Here is a 21131-nt window from a genome sequence, read left to right on the forward strand (position 1 = left end):
AGGGTCTCTTAAGCCAGCACAGCTGGCTTCGAACCTGCATGATCTTCCTATCTCTGCCTCCCAAGCACGGGGATTACACGCGTGCGCCACCATGCCCGGCATCAAATGGAATTTTAAAGGAGGCAGATCACCTTCTCTCACATTCATATAACCTGTGGGAGAGCCAGAAAGAGTTTCAAAATTTTCTATTTTATACCTGAGCAATCTGAGACGCAAAGTCATAGCATGGAGACTGGAACACAGCGTCCCTACATCCATTCTAACAATCTGGCAGGGAATCTTCATTTTATCTCCCTCCTGGCCCTGCCCACTGCCCACACTCCAGAGTCTCCATTTTGCCACCAATTGGAGCCTTTTGGAGGTGAACATCTCAGTTGGGGCTTTAGGGGCATGAGGAATCGGAGGATTTGGGAGCAATAAACAAGACTTTCCCTTTCTCTTACTGGTTGCCCTGGCACGCCCCTCCTCCCTGCCAGTGCTCTGGGGGCAGGGCCAGGCTTGCTGGCCCTGGGACCTTGGGAGAGAGGGCTTCCTCAAATCTCTGTCCTCGCCACTGCACCTGCTTCAGCCCGTGCTGAGAACAAGTCCAATAGATTTCCACTTTTAGACTTTCAAGCAAGTGGACCCCCTTCTTTTGACTATGTAGCCTTAACAGAAAATTATGTAGGGCAATGTGTCAGCTATTCAAAATGTGTCAGCTATTCATGATTTCAAATATATATTCAAATCATGTATAATATAAAATATATGTTAAGTATGGGTTGTTCATAAAATAGAGATGTACTTCTGTACCTGGCACTATAAAGTAGTGCAAAGAGGATTTCTGAGCCAGGACCTTTCCTGTGTGAGCTTGGCCTATTGGCTCAGCCTCTCTGAGGGTAGCTTTATTATTATTTTTTACCTATGGAGGAGAATAATTGAGTACCTATTTCACAGGGCTTAAATGATTCCAATTCCTCTAAAGCAGTGAGCAATAACAGCATGTAATAAGTCATTTGCGAATAAATGTGACCTGTACAGTCTAAAACACATACCCAAAGAAATGTGCACCCAGAGAATAAAGATGAATCAACTAGAAATTCTTCTTGCACCGCTCTCCCCGAGCAACGCCCTTGGAATCTGCAAATGCTGTCACAGCATTGTCAGCAGTAACAACTGAGATTTATGTTTGGATATAAACACACGTTTTTCATCAAATTAGGGAGGCGAGCCAGGCATGGCGGTGCATGCCTGTAATGCCAGTATGTGGGAAGCTGAGGCAGGAGGATCATAGGTTAAAGGCTAGCTCAAAGCCGGGTGTGGTGGCCGCACACTTGTAATCCCAGCATTCGGGAGGCTGAGACTCGGAGGATCGCGGTTCGCGGACAGCCTCAGCTATTTAGTCCTTCTGCAACTCAGTGAGACCCAGTTTCAAAATAAAGAATAAAAAATAGGGCAGGGGGTGTAGCTCAGAGATCGAATGCCCCTGGGTTCCATCCCCAGACCTGAAAAAAAAAAAGAAAAAAAAAAGAGAAAAGGCTAGCTCAGCAACTTAGTGAGACCCTCAGTAACTTAGTGAGACCCTGTTTCGAAATAAAAAATAAAATAGGTCTGGGAGTGATTAGAAGGTAGAATGTCCCTGGGTCAATACCCAGTACCACAAGAAAAACCAAAAAAAGAAATAAAACAAGCCAATGAACAAAATAGCAACAACAAAACACACAGACCCCCAAAGCTCCAAAAAACTAGGGAAGCAGTCTGATCAGAGATCAGCATCCTGTTTTGCATATGAAGAAACTAAGGCCTGAGGGAGGTGATAGAACTTGGCTGGGTGTGCTCAGTTTGTATCATGGGGTGGGGATAAGAAGATGTCTTCTGTCCTCAACTCCATGTTGCATCCATCTTCTGTGTCACACAGTGGGTCCCACTTAGTAAGTAGCAGGGTAATCAGTGAGGCTAGCTGATGGATCGTGTGTGCATATGGCTCATTCATTCTTTTACACTAGAAACCATAGCTGGCTTGGAAGCTCCCTGTATATCATCTTATTTGATGGGTGGGATGCATTTTGTAGATACAAGTGTATAAAAGGGAGCGTGATTATGCAGAGATTCTGGTCTGCACGGGAAACTACAAATCAAGTCCTGTTAATACAATGGCCCACATACCAAGATGGCTTGGGTCAGTTGGGTCCCAATAACCTACGTCTGTCCCATAAATGATTATGAAAGGTCATTATGAGATGGCAGTGGCCAACTCTTTCCCATAGTCCCAGAGATTAGAGCCAAGGGAAGTGGCTTAAGTTGAAGAATCAGAGATTCAGGTTCCTGATGATTCCCTTCTTCCCAGCAGGGAGACATGGTGAGTGTCTTCTTCAGATGAGGTTGAATTCTAACTGTAAAGATCTTTTTTGGTTGTTGTTGTACTAGAGATTGAACCGGGGGCAGTCTACCTCTCTCTGTATGACACCCCAGCTCCATATGTGTGTAGGTACATAATTATAAATAATATTAATTATTATTATTAATAATATATTAAATTATATATAATTTTAAAACAGGGTCTTGCTAAGTTGTGGAGAGCCTTGCTAAGTTGCTGAGGCTGGCTCTGAACTTGCAATCTTCTTATTCTCTTACTTGAAATGGGTGTGGAGCCTACTTAGAGGCAGTGGGATGGACTGGATGACCCTGGGAGGCCCTATCTCCCCCACCCCCATGACTTCATTACCACGAATAGCTAGGATAACTTTTGGTTGTACAGAATACACATTAGAAAGTCATCTAAATTAGATGGACAATCATTCACCTGCCATAAAAGCCCCTGAAGGACATGGGTGGAATTCATTACTACAGTCCCTAACCTGGGTGAGTTAAAATAAACATCAGCCACTTTCTGAAGAATTGTAGTTATTCATTACTACAGTCCCTAACCTGGGTGAGTTGAAACAAACATCAGCCACTTTCTGAAGAATTGTAGTTCAACAGCACAAACCTGTAATGTGCCAAGTGTGTGAGAAATACCAAGAACCTGAGGATTAGTGTTGAGGAAGACCTGTAGCATATCATCCCAAAGTCTAAGTTGGTAAATCATTGGAAACAGAGGCTCAGAGAGGAGTGTGACTTGTCCAAGGTTACGCAGCAGCAAGAGAGACCAGGTCAGAACCCAAATGTGTTTCTTGGAGCCCCTGCTCTGAATGGCTCCCATCTGGCTCCCATCAAACCCTGCTTGTGCATGGAGGACCCTTTGTCCAAGTGTGTACAAGCGTCCCTCTCAACAGAGGGTGAACTCTTCAAGACAGGCTTGTCCAAACATTCAGCAAAGATGCTGTAAATGACAGGTCTCTAAAAGAGGATGAATGGGCCAGGCCTGTGCAAGGTTACATGAGACTGGGCATCTGGCAACCAGCAGGAGGTTGGCAGGACATGGAACTAGTGAAGGGGCTGATCAGATCTGTGCAGCCATTGTAAACTCTGATGCAGGTGGCAGAGCCAAGGCCATGAGAGTCTGAACATCAACGACTCCTTCATGGCCTTGTACAGAACACCAAGGCCTGGCCCATGAGCCTAAATGCCTATGGGGCTAGGTCTGTAAAAGAGAGAAGTGACCAGCATACTCCAAGGAGTACATTAGGGAGAGCCTATACCACATCTACAGTGGGTGGAGCAGCTTAGACAGAGACAACTGCTGCCACGGAGAATGTGGCTAATGTTTACCAGATCTTAGAGACTGAACCCAGGGGCACTCTGCCTCTGAGCTACACCCCCATCCCTTGTTACTTTTTTTTTTTATATATATACTGGGGATGGAACCCAGGGGATTATTACCGCCAGGCTGCACTCCCAGACCTGTTTTGTATTTTATTTGGAAACAGGGTCTCACTAAGTTACTAAGAGCCTCACTAAATAGTTGAGGCTGTCTTCAAACCTGTGCGATCCTCCTGTCTCAACCTCCCAGGTGCTGGGATTACAAGCGTGCCCACCATATCCGGCTACATATCCCTTTTTACTTTTTAGTTTGAAATAGGGCCATACTAAATCGGTGATGCTGGTCTAGAACCTGTGATTCTCCTGTTTCAGCCTCCCAAGTACTGGGATTATAGATGTGTACCACTGTGCCCAACTCTTTACCAGATTTTACGGTCTTGTTTTGTTTTAAACACAGAATCCAGGTATTGCATTCATTTTGTCAAACAGCATTTAGTGGGTCAAACAAAACCCATTTGTGGGCTACGGGTATAGCTCAGTGGCAGAGCACTTACCTAGCATGCACAAGGCCCTGGGTTCCAGCCTCATCAACACACACACACACACACACACACACACACACACACACACACAACCAGACCTAAAACAACAGCAACAAAACATTTGTGGACTGAATCCAGCATATGAACTCTACTAGCATCAGGTGTGTCCCTGTGGATTCCATTTATTATATCAATCAGGGCAGGCTGTTTTACACTGTAGTAACAAACAACCCCACAATCAGTGGCCTTAACAAACCATACTTATTTCCTGTTCTTATCATGTTTCTACCCAGAGTCACGGGGGAGCTCCGATCTTCCTGGTCACTTAGGGACCTAGGCTGATGGAGTTTCCATCTTTACCTGAACTTCTGCAATCACTGGCAGGGAGGAAGCACTATGGTAAATTGCACACAGGCCTTTAAAGCTTCTGTGCAAATGTGACACGTTTGGCTTTTGCTCTTATTTCTTTGGCTAAAGCCAGTCATATTTCAAAAAAGCCGAGAAAGTTCAATCGTACCCTGTGTCCAGAAGAAAAGTGTAGCATTTATATCTCTGCCTGCCCATGTCACCACCAATATTTACCTACACACACCAACCCTTATTTACTATCATCAGCAGTTCTCTGCCCTAGGGCTTTTTCCTGTGGATTCATGCTTGACCCATGCAGGTGTAGTCAGGGTTAATGCCCTTGGAAACATCCTCTGGCCTATGAGGAAGGATGAATATCTCACTGCCTTTCTCAGGTGTGATGATTTTGAGGGGAGTCCTCCACAGTCTCACAGAGTTCCCAGTGGAACTGAGCTCCAGTTGCCTGCAATGGAATCTGGATTCATCATGCATCCTTTGGTGACCTCCTGGCCTCCCTTTGTCCCCACTTCTCCCATCTGTTCCCTGGGATTGCCTCCCAGGGAAACTACTTGAACTGAGTCCTCACCTCAGGGTCTGCTTCTGGAGTTACCTAATCAAGGCAGGGAATAAAACAAGAACCCTTTGAACATCCTGAACATCAACTGAATGGGTGATTGGCCTGGCCTTTGCAGAGCTCTGGGACACTGAGGAAGATCAAATAATTTAGTGACCTCCGCCAGGGAGTCATCCTCTGATTTCTTTTAGAAGATAGAAGAGGAGGAGGGGCATATCCTGCTTTTGGAAGCACAACCTAGAAGGTGAATGTATTACTTCTGCTCAAATTTTCAAGAGCTAGCACTTAATCACATAGCTTCATTTAGCTGCAAAGGAGTCTGGGAATACAGTAAGGTTGCCAATAGGCCCAGCCATACGTTGGAAATCGATTGTCAATAGTCATTGCCACACTTAGTTATGGAAAATAGGGACTTCTTCTCCTTAGACTAAAGCCACTTTCCCTATCTCTCCCCAGCGTAGGGACTCCCACAGATTAGGGAATTCAGAAGATGGTGGGCAACATTCTGTGAGCATTTTATTAGGTCATTTGAGGGGCACGATGCCCTCTTCCAAACAGTAAGAGCCAGTGATCTGGCTGGGCATGTTGGTAATCTTAGTACTTGGGAGTCTAGGACAGAAATATTGCAGATTTGAGGACAGCCTCAGCAATTTAGTGAGACCCTGGTTGGGTGTGTGTGTGTGTGTGTGTGTGTGTGTGTGTGTGTGTGTTGCTGGGGATTGAACCCAAGGGCTTTCTACCTCTGACTTGCACTCCCAGACCTATTTTTTTTTTTTTTGGAAACAGGGACTCACTGAGTTACTGAGAGCCTCACTAAGTAGTTGAGGCTGGCTTCGAACCTGCATGATCCTCCTCTCTTAGCCTCTCAAGTACTCGGATTACAGGCATGTGCCACCATACCCGACTTAGTGAGACCCTGTTTAAGAAAAAAATAGTACTGAGGGTGTAGCTCAGAGGTTGAGAGCTCCTGTGTTGAATTCCCAGCAACACACACACACACACACACACACACACACACACACACCACATACACTAGGGATTGAAAATAGAATAGGGCAAAGCTGGGCATGGGGGTGCACACTTGTAATCCCAGCATTTGGGAGGCTGAGACAGGGGAATCTTGGTTCGTGGACAGCCTCAGCTACTTAGTGAGGCCCTTTGCACCTCAGTGAGACCCTGTTTCAAAATAAAGAATAAAAAATAAGGCTGGGGGTGTAGCTCAGAGGTAGAATGCCCTGGGTTCCATCCCCAGTACCACACACACACACACACACACACACACACACACACACAATAATAATAATAAAAAGAGAGAGAGAAAAAAAAGAAAGAAAGAAAGAAAGAAAGAAAGAAAGAAAGAGGAAAAGAAAATAGCGCTAGGAGTATATTTCAGAGTTAAAAATGCCCCAGTACCACAAAATATATACATATAAATATAAATATAACCAGGCATGGTGGCACATGCTTGTAATTCTAGTACTTGGAAGGCTGATACAGGAGGATAACAGGTTTGTAGCCAGCCTCAGATAATTAGTGAGAACTTAGTGAGACCCTGTTTCAAAATAAAAGAATAAAAAATAGGTCTGAGGGTATAGCTCGGAGGTAGAGATTCCCTGGCTTCAATCCCCAGTACAACACTAAATAAATAAACAAATAAATAAATAATAAGTGAGGTGTGGTGGCGCACACTTGTAACCCCAGCATTTGGGAGGCTGAGACAGGAGGATCATGGTTCGTGGACAGCCTCAGCTACTTATTTAGTGAGGCCTTTTGCAACTCATTGAGACCCTGTTTCAAATAAAGAATAAAAAATAGACCTGGGGGTGTAGCTCAGAGGAAGAATGCCCCTGGGTTCCAACCCCAGTACCACAATATATATGTAGTGTGTGTGTGTGTGTGTGTGTGTGTGTGTGTGTGTGTGTTTTACTGTGGATTGAGCCCAGGGGACTTCTACCTCTGAGCTATTTTATTTTCCTATTTTATTACATTTTATTTATTTATTTTTATTTTGAAACAGTCTCACTAAGTTACTGAGGGTTTCACTAAGTTGTTGAGGTCAGCCTTGAACTTACAGTCTTGTCTCAGTATCTCAAGTACTTGAATTACAGGCATTCCTTACCACATCCACCCTAAAAATAGAATATATATATATGCATGCCTCACCAAACCCAGCTTAAAAAAATGTGTGGTGTGTGTGTGTGTGTGTGTGTGTGTGTGTGTGTGTGTGTGTGTTGAGAGAGAGACAGAGAGAGAGAGAAAGAGAGAGAGAGAGAGAGAGAATTCTTTTTCACAAAGTTGTGCTGAGGCTTTGAACTGAATGAATAGCTTTGAACAAAAACTATGACAAAACAAAATGAAGACCTTTAAGTCTTTTCTTTGTGTGTGTGGTACTGGGGATGGAACCCGGGTGTTTTCTATCTCTGGCTACACTCCCAGACCTATTTTAAAAAATGTTTTATTTGGAAACAGGGTCTCGCTACGTTGCTGAGAGCCTCACTAAGAAGCTGAGACTGGCTTCAAACCTGCGTGATTCTCCTGTCTCAGCCTCCCAAGTGTGGGGATTATAAGCGTGCGCCACACCTGGCTTAAGACCTTTAAGTCTTTAGCACAAACTTATGCCTGAAAGGGCCAGGCACTGTGGCCGGTGCAGGAATACACCAGGCCTCGCCGCCTGGCCTTGAGAGCTCAGTCTAGTGGTGAGGCAGGCACCCTGAGCAGGAGTCACAGGCCAGGCTAGCTTTTAAGCGATTGTTAGGGTCATTGTAGATAAAGTGCAGGAATCAAGGGATCAGGAAGAGTCCTGGGTCCTACTCCCAACTCTACGGAACCGTAGGCTGCTCCTCTGTTAAACGGGGATTCTCATCCATCCATCCATGCCCAGGCAGCTTAGAGCACAGGTTCCAAACTCAGGCAGGTAGGGAAGGTTTGAGTCCAGGGTGTGTATAGATTTTATTTTCTTTGTGATGTTGGGCAATTTACATAGTTTCAACTTTTTCATCTATAACATGAAGAAAATAATAGCATTCACCATTCAGGCGGTTCTAGGATTCAGTGATCTAATATACGCATAGCTCTTAAATTAGCACCCAGGTCAGTGAGATCAGTGCTTTACTGAGGTTACTGTGTGCTGGCCACTGGGTCAGCGATAGTGATGAACCAAATACGCATGGTCCCTCCAGGTCTGGCAGGTGCCGACGTGGGAAGGCAGACATTAGCAAAGCAGTTGTTTACAGTAGATGGCAACTCTGATGAGAGCTTTGAGTGCCAAGCTTTGGGGCACAGCTTACTGTGGAGGAATCCAGGGGCTAGAAGTCATTCTAGGGGGAGGATCAGCATAGGTAGAGGTCTGAAGCAGAAGGAACATGGAGCATTTGGTAAAGGGAAGGGCTTGTGGAGGGCCCATGGGGAGGAGGAAGAGGTTCATGAGGATGCTGGAGACATGGGTAGGGCTGTGTTGCAGAGCTTTGTGAATGTTTACCCCAAGAGCAACAGGCAGCCATTAAGTGGTTCTGAGCTGGGGCCTCACATTTTGGTAATGTCCACTTATGAAAAGACCAGCACGTATGTACAGAGAGAGAAAGAGGCATGAACAGAGAGGAAATCAGAAGCCTGTCCAGGTGAGAGAGGCGGGGCCTCACTGGGGTCAGGGCAGTGCACACAGAGAAGTGGGTGGGTTTAATTGGGAAAGAAGGAAGCTCTGGTGACAGATTGGATATGGGGCGCTGGGAGGGGCTGGTAGGAATGATGGCGGCACCTTGCTTATGATGGGCGCATATTTGATGCCTCTGGGATGTCCAAGCAGAGGTGGTGAGTGGACTGTCGGCTACCCAGATTTTGCTGGAGGTCTGGGCTGGAGATGTTAATTCTCGAGCCATCTGGTTGTAGGCCACATTTGGATGTAGATGAGATAGATGGTTTGGGGAAAATGCATAAAGTGAAAAAAACAAGGGCCAGGAGCGGGCCTTGGGAACGCCAACCTTTAAAGACAGAAAGAGAGGCCGGACGTGGTGGCGTACGCACGCTTGTAATCCCTGCGCTTGGGAGGCGGAGACAGGAGGATCATGCAGGCTCGGAGCCAGCCTCGATGGCTTAAGAGACTCTGTTTCCAAATAAAAATATAAAATAGGTCTGGGAGTGTAGCCCGGAGGTAGAAGGGTTTCCAGGAACCTCAGTACCAAAAAAAAAAAAAAAAAAAAAAAAAAGAAAAGAAAAGAAAAAAAAGAAAGAGGAGAAGCTGGCTAAAGAGACTGTGGGGAGTGGATAGAAAGGAAGAAGACAACGGGAGTGGGGTGCTGTCCTGAAGGCCAAAGGAAGGACATTTTAATTCTCCTGGAGCAAGATGCCAGGTTAAATAAGCATGGGGGGGGAATTGAATGTTTCTTCCACGTGTAAGGAAGCCTTGTTATTGCAAAGGTGACAAAATATCAAAGTGTTCTACCAGCAGCAGAGGGCTTTGCAGACGTGTGAGGTGTAGATTACCACACATCTGGGTGGGTGGTGGGAACGAGAGTACTGGGCAGGGAGACAATATGGAATCCATCTTTGATCTAGTTTTTTAGATAGTCTTTTATGGTCCATTCCTTACACCCTAGGGGATACTGCAAGGATCTTAGAGAAAATATGAGAAAAGCAGGGAAGAGGAAAAACTAGGAGAAGGAGGTGATGGTCTTGCAATATTAAAATATGCGGCATTCTTCAATGCTGTGTCTTAGGGGAAAATCTGTTTTCCCTTTTCCAGGAATTCCTGCTTCAATGGAAACCTCCCATCTTAGAATGTCCATGTTGCATTGTGTGTGATCAGGGCTATGCCCTAGCAAGGAGGCAAGGGAGTGGGCGCGTGATCGTGGGGTCTGCTTATCATTTCTTATGTGACCCCATCTAGAGACTGTGGACCTGAGGGAGCCCTGGAAGGTGCCTTTAGCAATTCCAAGGATCCCTCAGGACTGTAGTCTCTTGATGGGATATAGTCCTCCAAAACACAGTGCATACCCTGAATCAGCTCTCTTTGTACAGTGCTACATAGTTGGTAGGGAAGAACCCGAGTCTAGTAATCAACAGGGTGGAAGTAGGTATAGCTAAATCCTACATCACTGAGTCTCCATGACTCTCTTGGGGAATCTGGTCTTTTGTCCCATCACTCTGGGCATGGAGACTCCACTCTCAAAGTGGGATTGCTCTACCAGGAGCTAGAGCAAGAGTGCCCTTGAGCTTGAGGTTAAGGCTGCAACGCTGGCTGGTCGAGCTTCCTGAAGTGGGAGGGTGAGTCACCATCTTGGTAGGAGGAATTGACCCAGAAGGATCAATTTATATATTTTTTAAATATATTTAAATTTATAAATATTTTATATAATTTTAAAAGTATTATTGAAACACAACCATCCTCATTTAGTCGGGTTCTAAAATAGCAGAATTCAGTGGTCACAAAAGAGACTGTGTGGCCATAGTGCCTAAAATATCTACTAACTTGCCCTTTACATAAAAAGCTTACTGAACATGGGGTGTGTGTGTGTGTGTGTGTGTGTGTGTGTGTGTGTGTGTGTGTGTTTGGGAAGGTAATAAGGATTGAACCCAGGAGTATTCTACCTCTGAGATACCCTTCCCCCTTTTTAACAGATGTTATCAGTCGAGGTCCAAGCAGGAAAAACAGAAAGGTACTTTGTTTTTTACTTTTTTTGTGTGTGACATTGGAGACTGAACCCAGGGGCATTCTACTTCTGAACTACATTCCCAACTCTATTTTATTTTTTATTTTGAAACAGAACCTCACTAAGTTGCTGAACTTGCAATCCTTGAACTTGCAACCCTCCTGCCTCATCCTCCAAATACTGAGATTCCAGGTATGTACCACCATGCTCGACTAGAAAGGTACTTTAAATAGGGAATTGCTCATGCAGGTGTTGGAAATCTGAAAAAGCATAGAGACCAAAGGAGCCTGAAATAATTTTAGGAAGAAGCTATGGCCTCTAGATGTAGGAAGACAACAGGAAGGGTTCGGTTATTAGGACCTAGCAGCTCAAAGCAGGAGTTGGGAGAAGCCAGAGTTCACCCTCCGAGGAGGACATCCGGTGAGGCTGCTGCTGAGATTGCAAAAGAAAGCTGGATGCTTCCTGCCTAGAGTCAGTTCTGCTGTTGCTGGGCTGGTAGGAAATGCCAGCAAGCAGGGAGGAGCAAGTTCCTTCTCACCTCTGGGGTCTGCCTTTAGTGTCCCTTTAGGGAGTCAGCAGGCAAAGCAATTCTATGGTTTAAACAGCCAGTGCTGCCATAGCAGGACAGAGTAGAGAAAGAGCTGAGGAACAGAAGCCCGGTCACTGTCCCATGGGGGAGGATGCTGTTGGAGCCACCTGTTAGCTGAGGTCTCAAGCTCTTGTTTCCAGGGCTGGCATCACTGAGGACTCAGGCATAGAGTCCCAGGAGAATAAACCTAAGCCCCACAGCCTTCCCCTGCACAGGCCTGGCACGACCTCTCCTAACTGTGGGAGGAGTCCTGGGGAAATGGTTTGATGAATGGGTCTGAGTCAAAGATGTGCTTTGAGGCCCAACAGATTAAACCTATTTCCCACTAAAGAAATATTGTCTTCCACACTAGGACAGGTCTTGTCAGATGTATCTGCTTCCTTCAGGCTCAAATTAATCTTATAAGTGAGACCCCTTAGCTCTGATTTGTCTGACTGGGGTATTGTGTCCATCTCTGAATCCATCTCTAGACAAGAGGAATTGAATGCTCTGATTGGCTTAGCCTGAGTCCCATGTTCTATATCCCCAGGATACATGTATGAGGATGGGGAGGGGAACTGAGGGGGCTGCTCTACTGAATCCCATTGGACTCTGGATGGGGAAGGAGGAGTTCCCAAAAGTTAAGTCACAAAAGTCCTCTACCACAGGGACTTTTCACTGCCCTAATAGTGATGTGAACGCTGTGTGGTGAGAACACAAGGGGACCAGGCTGGGAAGACAGATCAGATCTCAAGCTTTACTGGCAGCACATGGCTCAGAATAGACTTGGCCAGAGAGATGTGCCTGGCTGGCTAGGACCCAGAGTTCAGACAGACTCATAAAGGTAAGGTGGCTGACTGGGTGATCTCAATGTCAGGCAAGATTTGGGGCAGAGAGTAGAGCTAAGTTGCCAGGTAGGTGTGCAGGGAGTGTGGCGGATGTCGGAGACTACAGCTGGGAATAAAGTCTGGGGTGGAGAATAGGACAGAACAGTCTTCAGGATGGCTTTGCATGGTCCGTGGTGACTCCGCTGGGGTCTAAAGAATGAGGAAGAGGAGCCAGACTGGCAGCAAGAGGCTTTCAGGAATTATGGAAGAAAGAAAACACTTTGTGTCTACTTTGATCTGCCCTGGATGTGCTGGGCCAAGCTAGGAGTGGTGGCAATTTTGCAGCCAGCTGCAATCTCTAGGTGCTGCCTGGGTCTGTCCCCTTGGGTCTAGTCCTTGCCTTCCCTGGCTCTGCCTTGAGTTGCAGGAACTGAACTTATAGCTATTCCCCAGGCTCCTGGGAAGACTGGGTCCTTCCTGGAATAAGCCAATGTGAGACACTGGTGGAAGATTAAAGATGGGACCAAGAGAGAAAACAGGATTATTTCTTCCCTTTCTCCATTGCAGAAGATGTCAGGCAGCAGCAGCAGCAAATTTGCCAATTACTTTTTTCCTTCTCTTCCATGGCTCCAGTCTTCCACCTTGAAGGGTGATGCTAGCTGCAGGTTTTCCCCAGATGGCCTTCAGCAGGTTTTCCCCTTTAATTGCTAGTTCACTTAGAGTTTTAATCATGAAAGATGACTGTGTCAAATTCTCTTTGTGCACACTGAGATGTGTAATTTTCCTTTTATTCTTTAATGTGCTAAATTATATTGGTTGGTTATTAAAATGTTAAAATAACCTTGTATTTCTGGGATAAATTCCACTTGGTCATGATATATTACTCTTTTCTATCCTGTTGTACTTGGTTTGCTAATAGTTTGTTTAAAACATCTCTTTCAGAAAGGACATCAGTCTGTAATTTCCTGTTCTTGTGTCGTCTTTGTCAGATTTTGCTATCAGAATTTTCCTGCCCATATAAAACTGAATTGGAAAGCTGAAAGTTACCTCTCAGCTCCTCTATGAGAAAGGAGATGAGGCATGTAAAGCTTTCTCCTTGGTCAGCTGGTCCTGTTAGGCCTCATTGATAGGGGGCACTAGAGGGACACTGGAGGACACCTCTTCCTGCAGTGTGGGCCCTCTCCAGTGCTTGGCTAGTTCAGCTGGTGGCTTCTCTTGCTATCTGGTCCTGTAGCGCTGGCAGGGAGGACAGCAGCTTTTCTGGGCGCCTTCTCAGGTGGCTTCCCCGTGGAGTGCTGCTGGAGCGGCACCTCCCCTGACAAGCCATCTCATCCAGCAACTTTTTGGCAGATGCCAAGGCGCAGCACCTGGAAATAGTGGCTGCTCTTATATGTGCTACTCCTATCTTCCGTAGGGCTCTTACTCTACATTTCCCCTTTATTCCAACCTCCAGCTAATACTTTTTTTTTTTTAAAGTTCACACTATTGTTCATATCGCCTTGTCTCTTTTTTTAAATTTTTTTTTTGTGGGTCTGGGGATGGAACCCAGAGACATTTGATCTCTGAGCTATACCCCCTGCCCTATTTTTTATTCTTTATTTTGAAACAGGGTCTCACTAAGTTGCAGAGGGCCCCACTAAGAAGCCGAGCATGGTCTCCGCCTCCCAAATGCTGGGATTACAAGCGTGCGCCACCATGCCCAGCTTTGCCTTGTCTCCTAATTGAACCCTGAGTGACAGAGAAGTGTTTCTTCTTTTATTTTTAAAAAAAGGTGTAATATTGATTTTTTTTGTGTGTGTGTGGCAGTGGCAGGGAACATTCTACCTCTAAGCTATCCCCCAGCCCTATTTTTTATTCTTTTTTTTTTTTTTCTGGTTCTGGGGTTCCTGGAAGCCCTTCTACCTCCGGGCTACACTCCCAGACCTATTTTTACATTTTCATTTTGGAAACAGGGTCTCCTAAGCCAGTGCATGCGGCTGGCTTCGAACCTGCGCGATCCTCCTGTCTCTGCCTCCCAAGCGTGGGGATTATAAGCGTGCGCCACCATGCCCGGCTCTTTTTTCTTTCTTTATTTTTGCAGTACTGGGGATGGAACCCAGGGGCATTCTACCTCCTAGCTACACCCCGAGTCATGTTTTTTAGTATATATATATTTATATTTTAGTATACGTATATTATATATACTTACATTTTTATTATATGTATATTATATATTATATATTATTTTTAGTATCTATGTATTATATATATGTATATATGTGTATATATATACACATATATACATATATGTATATGTGTATATATATATGTGGTACTGGGGCTAGAACTCAGGGGCTTTTCTACCTCCGGGCTGTACTCCCAGACCTATTTTATACTTTATTTGGAAACAGGGTCTCACTAAGTTGCTGAGAGCCTCACTAAGTAGCTGAGGCTGGCTTCGAACCTGTGTGATCCTCTTGTTTCAGCCTCCCAAGCGCTGAGATTACAAGTGTGCGCCACCACGCTCACTTAGTCTTTATATTTTTTGAAACAGGGTCTCACTGAGTTGTGAGGGACCTCGCTAAGTAGCTGAGGCTGTCCAAGAACCACAGTCCTCTAGTTTCCACCTCCCAAATGCTGGGATTACAAGTGTGTGCCACCACACTGGCTTATTAATCTTTTTTTGAATTTGGTTTTATTAAGTTTTCTTTTGTTTGTTTCTTTCCATTTTTTTGAAATCTGTACTCAGTTGTTATTTTCTTCTGCTGACTTTATTTTTCTAGCTTATTAAAGAGAAAACTTAGAAAATTATTTTTTAAAAATAGACACAAAGAGGGCATATTACTCTCTTTAAGCACTGCTTTGTTTACATGGAACACATTTTGGTACACTGTATCATATCCCTTTTTCAAAATATTTTCTCTTTTGATTTTTCCTTTGACCCATAGGTTGTGTGAAAGTATGTTATTTAATTTCAAATGATCTTTTATTACCTTTTAGATTTCTTATTGCCATTGGCTTCTAATTTATGATCAGAGACCATATTCTAGCATGCATGAGGCTCTTCTCTTCTTTCTCTTAATCTAAACTGACAAGATCACCATTACCCTGATGCCAAAACTAGAAAACAAAATAGAAAAAAAGTAAAACAAAAATAAAAACTAAAGTAAAACTACAGATAATATCTCTCATGAATTATACACAAATATGTTCAGAAAGTATTAGCAAATCAAATTTATGGATGTATAAAAGTATACATCATGGTCAGTTATGAAATATATGTTCAATATTTTAACAATCAGTCAATATGCCGGGCGTGGTGGTGCACTCTTGTAATCCCAGCACTTGGGAGGCTGAGACAGGAGAATCACACAGGTTCGAAGCCAGCCTCAGCTACTTAGTGAGGTGCTCAGCAACTTAGTGAGACCCTGTTTCCAAATAAAGTATTAAAAAAATAAACCGGGTGTGGTGGCGCATGCTTGTAATACCCACGATTGGGAGGCTGAGACAGGAGGATTGCGCAGGTTCGAAGCCAGCCTCAGCTGGCTTAAGAGACTCTGTTTCCAAATAAAATATAAAATAGGTCTGGGAGTGTAGCCTGGAGGTAGAAGGCCCCTGGGTTCCATCCCCAGTACCGCCAAAAAAAAAAAAAAAAAAAAAGTCTGGGAGTATAGCCTGGAGGTAGAAAAGCCCTTGGATTCCACCCCCAGAACCACACACACACACACACACACACACACACACACACACACACAAATAACATAGTCAAGATGGCACTTCTCTCTAAATAAATATAAAAACTTAAAACAATTTTTATTAAACCTCTTGGGATTGGACCTATTGCCTATGAGTAGGCACATGCTCTACCACTGAGCTATATCCCTAGTCCCCTATTTGGACTTAAAATAACAAGGTCATTCTAAAATTTATATAAAAGGCAAAACTAAAATAGCTAAGCAATTTTGAAAAGGTATACTGATGTCATTTATGTCTATTTGACTTCAAGTCTTATTATATAGCACCTGGGCTGGTGGTGTATACCTGTAATTGCAGCAACTTGGGATGCTGAGGCAGGAAGATCACAAGTTTGAGATCAGCCTGGACAACTTAGCAAGACTCTGTCTCACAATAAAAAATAAGGAGGGCTAGGAATGTAACTTAGCACTACAGCACCCCTGAGTGATCGGGAGAAAGACATTATATAGCTACCGTAACTGAGACTGTGTACTGGGCATCTATATATGTACATGGAAATATATATATCAGTGTAACAGAATAGAGTATCTAGACAGAAGCCCCAAAAATATGCCTTTAAAAAAAAACCCTAATGTTTATTTCCTGCCAATTTCATTTCCACTTTGCTGTATCTGCAGGACAGCTTAAGATGACTCTGTGTTTGTTCCGACCTACTCCGTGTTCTCAGGCAGTGGGAGCTGCAGACCAGTCTTCGGGGCTGGCTGGGCACGCCAGTCAGTAGGGAACTGCTCAAATGTGCAAAAACAATTCAATGGAGAAAGGAAGGCCTTTTCAGCAAAGGATGCTGAAGCAAGTAGACATTCATATAAGAAAAAAAGGGAAAAAGAAAGAAAAAAGGAAAGAAAGAAGCGCAATCTAAGTCTCATGCATTCTACAGAAATAAACTGAAGATGGATTCTAGGCTTAAGTGTATCTGTAACATTTTAAAACTTGTAGAAAACCTGGGCGTGGTGGCGCACATTTGTAATCCCAGTGCTTGGGAGGCTGAGACAAGAGGATTGCACAGGTTCAAAGCCAGCCTTAGCTACTGAGTGAGGCTCTCAGCAACTTAGTGAGACCCTGTTTCCAAATGAAATATAAAATAGGTCTGGGAGCATAGCCTGGAGGTAGAAAGCCCCTGGATTCCACCCCCAGTACCACCACCATAAAAAAAAAACACTTGTAGAAAAAAATCATAAAAATTCTATGTGATCTAGGAGTAAAGATATTTTAGATTTGACACCAAAAGCAGACCCATAATAGAGAAAAAAGATTAAATTAAACTTTATTAAGATTAAAAATCTTTACCCCATAAAAGCTTCTGCTATAAAGATGAAAAGACAAGATAGAGTATGGGCAAACATTCATAAAATACATATTCAATAAAGGGCTAATATCTGGAATATTCTTAGAACTCTTAAAACTAAACAATGTTATTAGGAAAAGAAGATTTACGCTCATGCAAAAACCTATCTGTGAATCTTTTTTGTGTCCTCAGAATATCAAATACACCTTTATTTAAGTGGAGGTATATTCCTCAACAAATACATATATGTGATTTTCACATATTCTGCTATTTAGGGATTATTTAATCTTCAGTTTTATAATCATCAGCGTTTAAACTTTATATAACTTTATTCCTAATTGCCCCAACTATTTTCAGTGGTGAATGATTAAACAAACTATGATACCTCTATACTGTCAAATACTACTCAGCAGGGAAAAGAAATGAATTATTGATAGATATAACAACTTGGGTGAATCTCAGAGATTTGCACTGAGTGAAGAAAAAGGTCAGTTCCCCATAGATCAGATGATTCCATCATACCATGTTCCCGAATTGGAGAAATTATGGAAATGGAAAACAGATGAATGGTTGCTAAGGACTCAGGAGGAGCCACGGCTATAAAAAGGCAGCATGAGAAATCCCCGTGGTGACAGAGTACTCTGTGTCTTGACTCCGTTCAGGTCAGCAGCCTGGCATCACTGAACTATAGCTCTGAAAAAAGTTACTGCCAAGCCGGGAGTTCTGGGCGTGCCAGTACTTGGGAGGCTGAGACAGGACTGAACCCAGGAGAACTGCAGGTCTGCGGCCAGCCTCAGCTACTTAGTGAGGACCTCTGCAGTTTAGTGAGATCTTGTTTTAAAATAGAGAATAAAAAATAGGGCTGTCTCCGCCTTCCAGGTACTGGAATTACAGGTATGCACCACCATGCCTGGCTGACATTTTTAGATACAACGCTAAAATCATGAGCTATCAAAACAAAACTGATAGGTTAGATTTCATTAAAATTCAAAAAGCTATGCTCTGTGAAAGACTGGGAGAAAGTGTTTTCGATATCTTTTATAAAAGACTATAATCCAAAATACACAAAGAACTCTTAAAATACAATAAGAAGAAAACAAACAACCCAATTTTAAAACGCACCTTGCCAAAGATACACAGATGGCAAGGAAGCGCATGAAAGGGTGTTCTACAGCACCCGCCACCGGGAGGGGAGTGCAGAGCACAGGGGTCTTACCCATCAGAGGGGGGAATGCAAAGTGGTACAGTCGCTTTGGAAAGACGCTGCCAGTTTCCTACAAAAGCAAACATACCATTATCACACAGTCCAGCATGTAGTTAAAAATTTATATCCATGCAAAAACCTGCACATGAATATTGGTAACAGCTTTATTCATAATTGCTAAATCTTAGAAGCAACCAAGACATCCTTCATAAGTGAATATAGAAATAAACTTGGGTGTACCCCTCAAGAGTGTGGCTGCACGCTCCCACCAGCATGTTCTGCCTCGCCACAGGCTCCAAAGCCACGGGGCTACCTAACCATGGACTGGAACCAAGAACCAGAAGAAACCTTTCCTCCTTTTAAGTTACTGACCTTAGGTATTTTGCTACAGTGACAGAAAACCGATTAATACATTACTGAAATACAGTTACTAAATATAATTTAAGATTTTTTGAAGTCATTTTTGTTCCTATGTATTTTTAAATAACTCAAACTAATTCTCTGTGGCCAAGCCACCCCTTGATGTGTAATTAAGTTCATATACTTCATTTCCCCCCTTATTTTAAAAAATTTATTTAAAAAATTAATATTTAATTTTGTCTAATAATTATATAAGACATTTAGATGGCTCCAAAGCTAAAATGACAAAGAACTTTCAAAGAACACAGTTCCAATCCTGTGTTCTTTCTTTTATTGGAGACAGTTTTTTAAATTTTCTTGGTTGTTGTTTTGTTTTTTGTTTTGTTTTTTTGTTTGTTTGTTTTGGTGGTGCTGGGGATGAAACTCAGGGGCCTTCTACCTCGGGGCTACACTCCCAGACCTATTTTATATATTTTTAAAATTTGGAAACAGGGCTGGCTTTGAACCTGTGCAATCCTCCTGTCTCAGCCTCCCAAGTGTGGGGATTACACCACCACGCCCTGCTGTTGTTTTGTTTTTGATGCTGAGCATTGAACCTAGGTGCATTCTCTCTCTGAGCTACAGCCTCAGCCAAATTTTATTTTTTAGTTTGAAACAGGGTCTCACTAAGTTGTAGAGGCCTCACTAAATGCTGGCTTTGAACCTGTGATCCTCCTGTATTAGTCTCCCAAGTACTGGGATTATAACTGTGTGCTACCACGCCCAGCTGAAGACAGTCTTATTAGGCTTTGGTTTCTCCTTTTGTTGAAAAGCAAAATGTTTATTCATCTACTTGCTTGTATTTATGCTCTCCCTCTCTGAAATACAAGGCACTAAGGTATGCATGGCACTGTCCCTTGCTTTGCTTCACTTGGCGATGATCCTCCCACACTGGTGTATCTGTAACTGGACCTTGGATAAGCTGGACTTTCTGAGGTGCACCATGAAAGCAGCTGTACCATGTTGCCCTACCCCTACAAACCAGCCTTTCCATTTATTTGTGGTTTCTGTTGGGTGCAATCTGTGGCTGTTCCCAGGCTTTCCAGATGTTAGAAAGGTAACAAATAGTGTCTTTTTCCAGATGTTCGAATGTCCAGTCCAGTGTAATATCAAAACTACAACTTTATTTAGCGATTCCTCCCTCCCTCCCTCCGCTCAGATCTACAATGCACTGAGCACCCTGTCTTGGGGTAAGTGCGGGTGCTGGAGGGGTGAGCAGCTGATTCCTTCCTCTCCTTTTCTTGCCCCTCTCCCTGGCTGCTGGTTTATACCCAGAGCGGGAAGACACAGGCCCATTCTTGCTTGATGGCTCTCTCTGCCACCTGGTCCTCTCTGGGTGTGAACACTTCCAAGTGCTGTTTGTTCCCCTCTACAAGTAGCTTCCTGGGTTCTCTGGAGACCATCTACATTAATCATCTTTTCATCACCATGAAGAAATGCCAGCAATAATTAATTTATAAGAGAACAGGTTTATTTTGGTTTGGCATTTTGGGGGCCCACGACCAGTTGTTGGCCCCAGGGATTGGGCCAATGGCGACACAGAACACTGCCAGGAGGACATGGCAGAGCAGACCGCCCACTCCATCAGCCAGGAAGCAAAGAGGAGGAGGAAGGGGCTGGGCCCACCATGCCCTTGGAGGCCCTGCCCCAATGACCTAAAGACCTCCCATTAGGTTCCACCTCTTACAAGTTCCACTTCCTCCCAGGAGCTCTTTGGGCTGGGGACCAAGCCTTTAATGTGAGGATCTTTGGGACACATTTAAGATCCAAATCATAGCACCATCCTATCACTAAGCCACCCCCTCTTAGTTCCCTTGGCATGGGTGTTCTATCACTTGCCACCCCTGTGTAACCCATCTGCCCCTTGGTTTCTAGGGAGTCACCTGTTCCCTTCGTGGCCTCCTGCCTCAGGCGTCCTAGCTGCCCCGGGAGCTCACGGAGCCTTTGCCTCGTACATTCCAGAAGAGCCAGCGATTCCCAGGGCAGCTGTTTTTATTCCCTCAGCCATCCTGGGGCCGCTGCTACCCCAGGTTCCTTCCTTCAGACACCAGTTCCTGCATCCTCCAATCTCTGAGGAACATGTGCCAACCTTTTTTTCCTAAAGCCCCTTAACATAGACACCTGGCTGTCCAGGGGGCTCCTGCTTATGGCAGTGGCTCTGGTGACTGATTATTTTCTTAGATGGCCTCATCTGAATGACACATACCTGGAAACTGAGGCCCACGGAAGGTCATGCTGCTTGTCAAGGGCAGAGCTGGGGGTGAAGGTGGTCTTCCTCTACCTAACAGGCATTTTCTACCTTGGGACAGAGGCTCTGGTTGTT

This window comes from Muscardinus avellanarius (genome assembly GCF_963383645.1).
Source record: "Muscardinus avellanarius genome assembly, chromosome: 4".
NCBI classification, from domain to species: Eukaryota; Metazoa; Chordata; class Mammalia; order Rodentia; family Gliridae; genus Muscardinus; species Muscardinus avellanarius.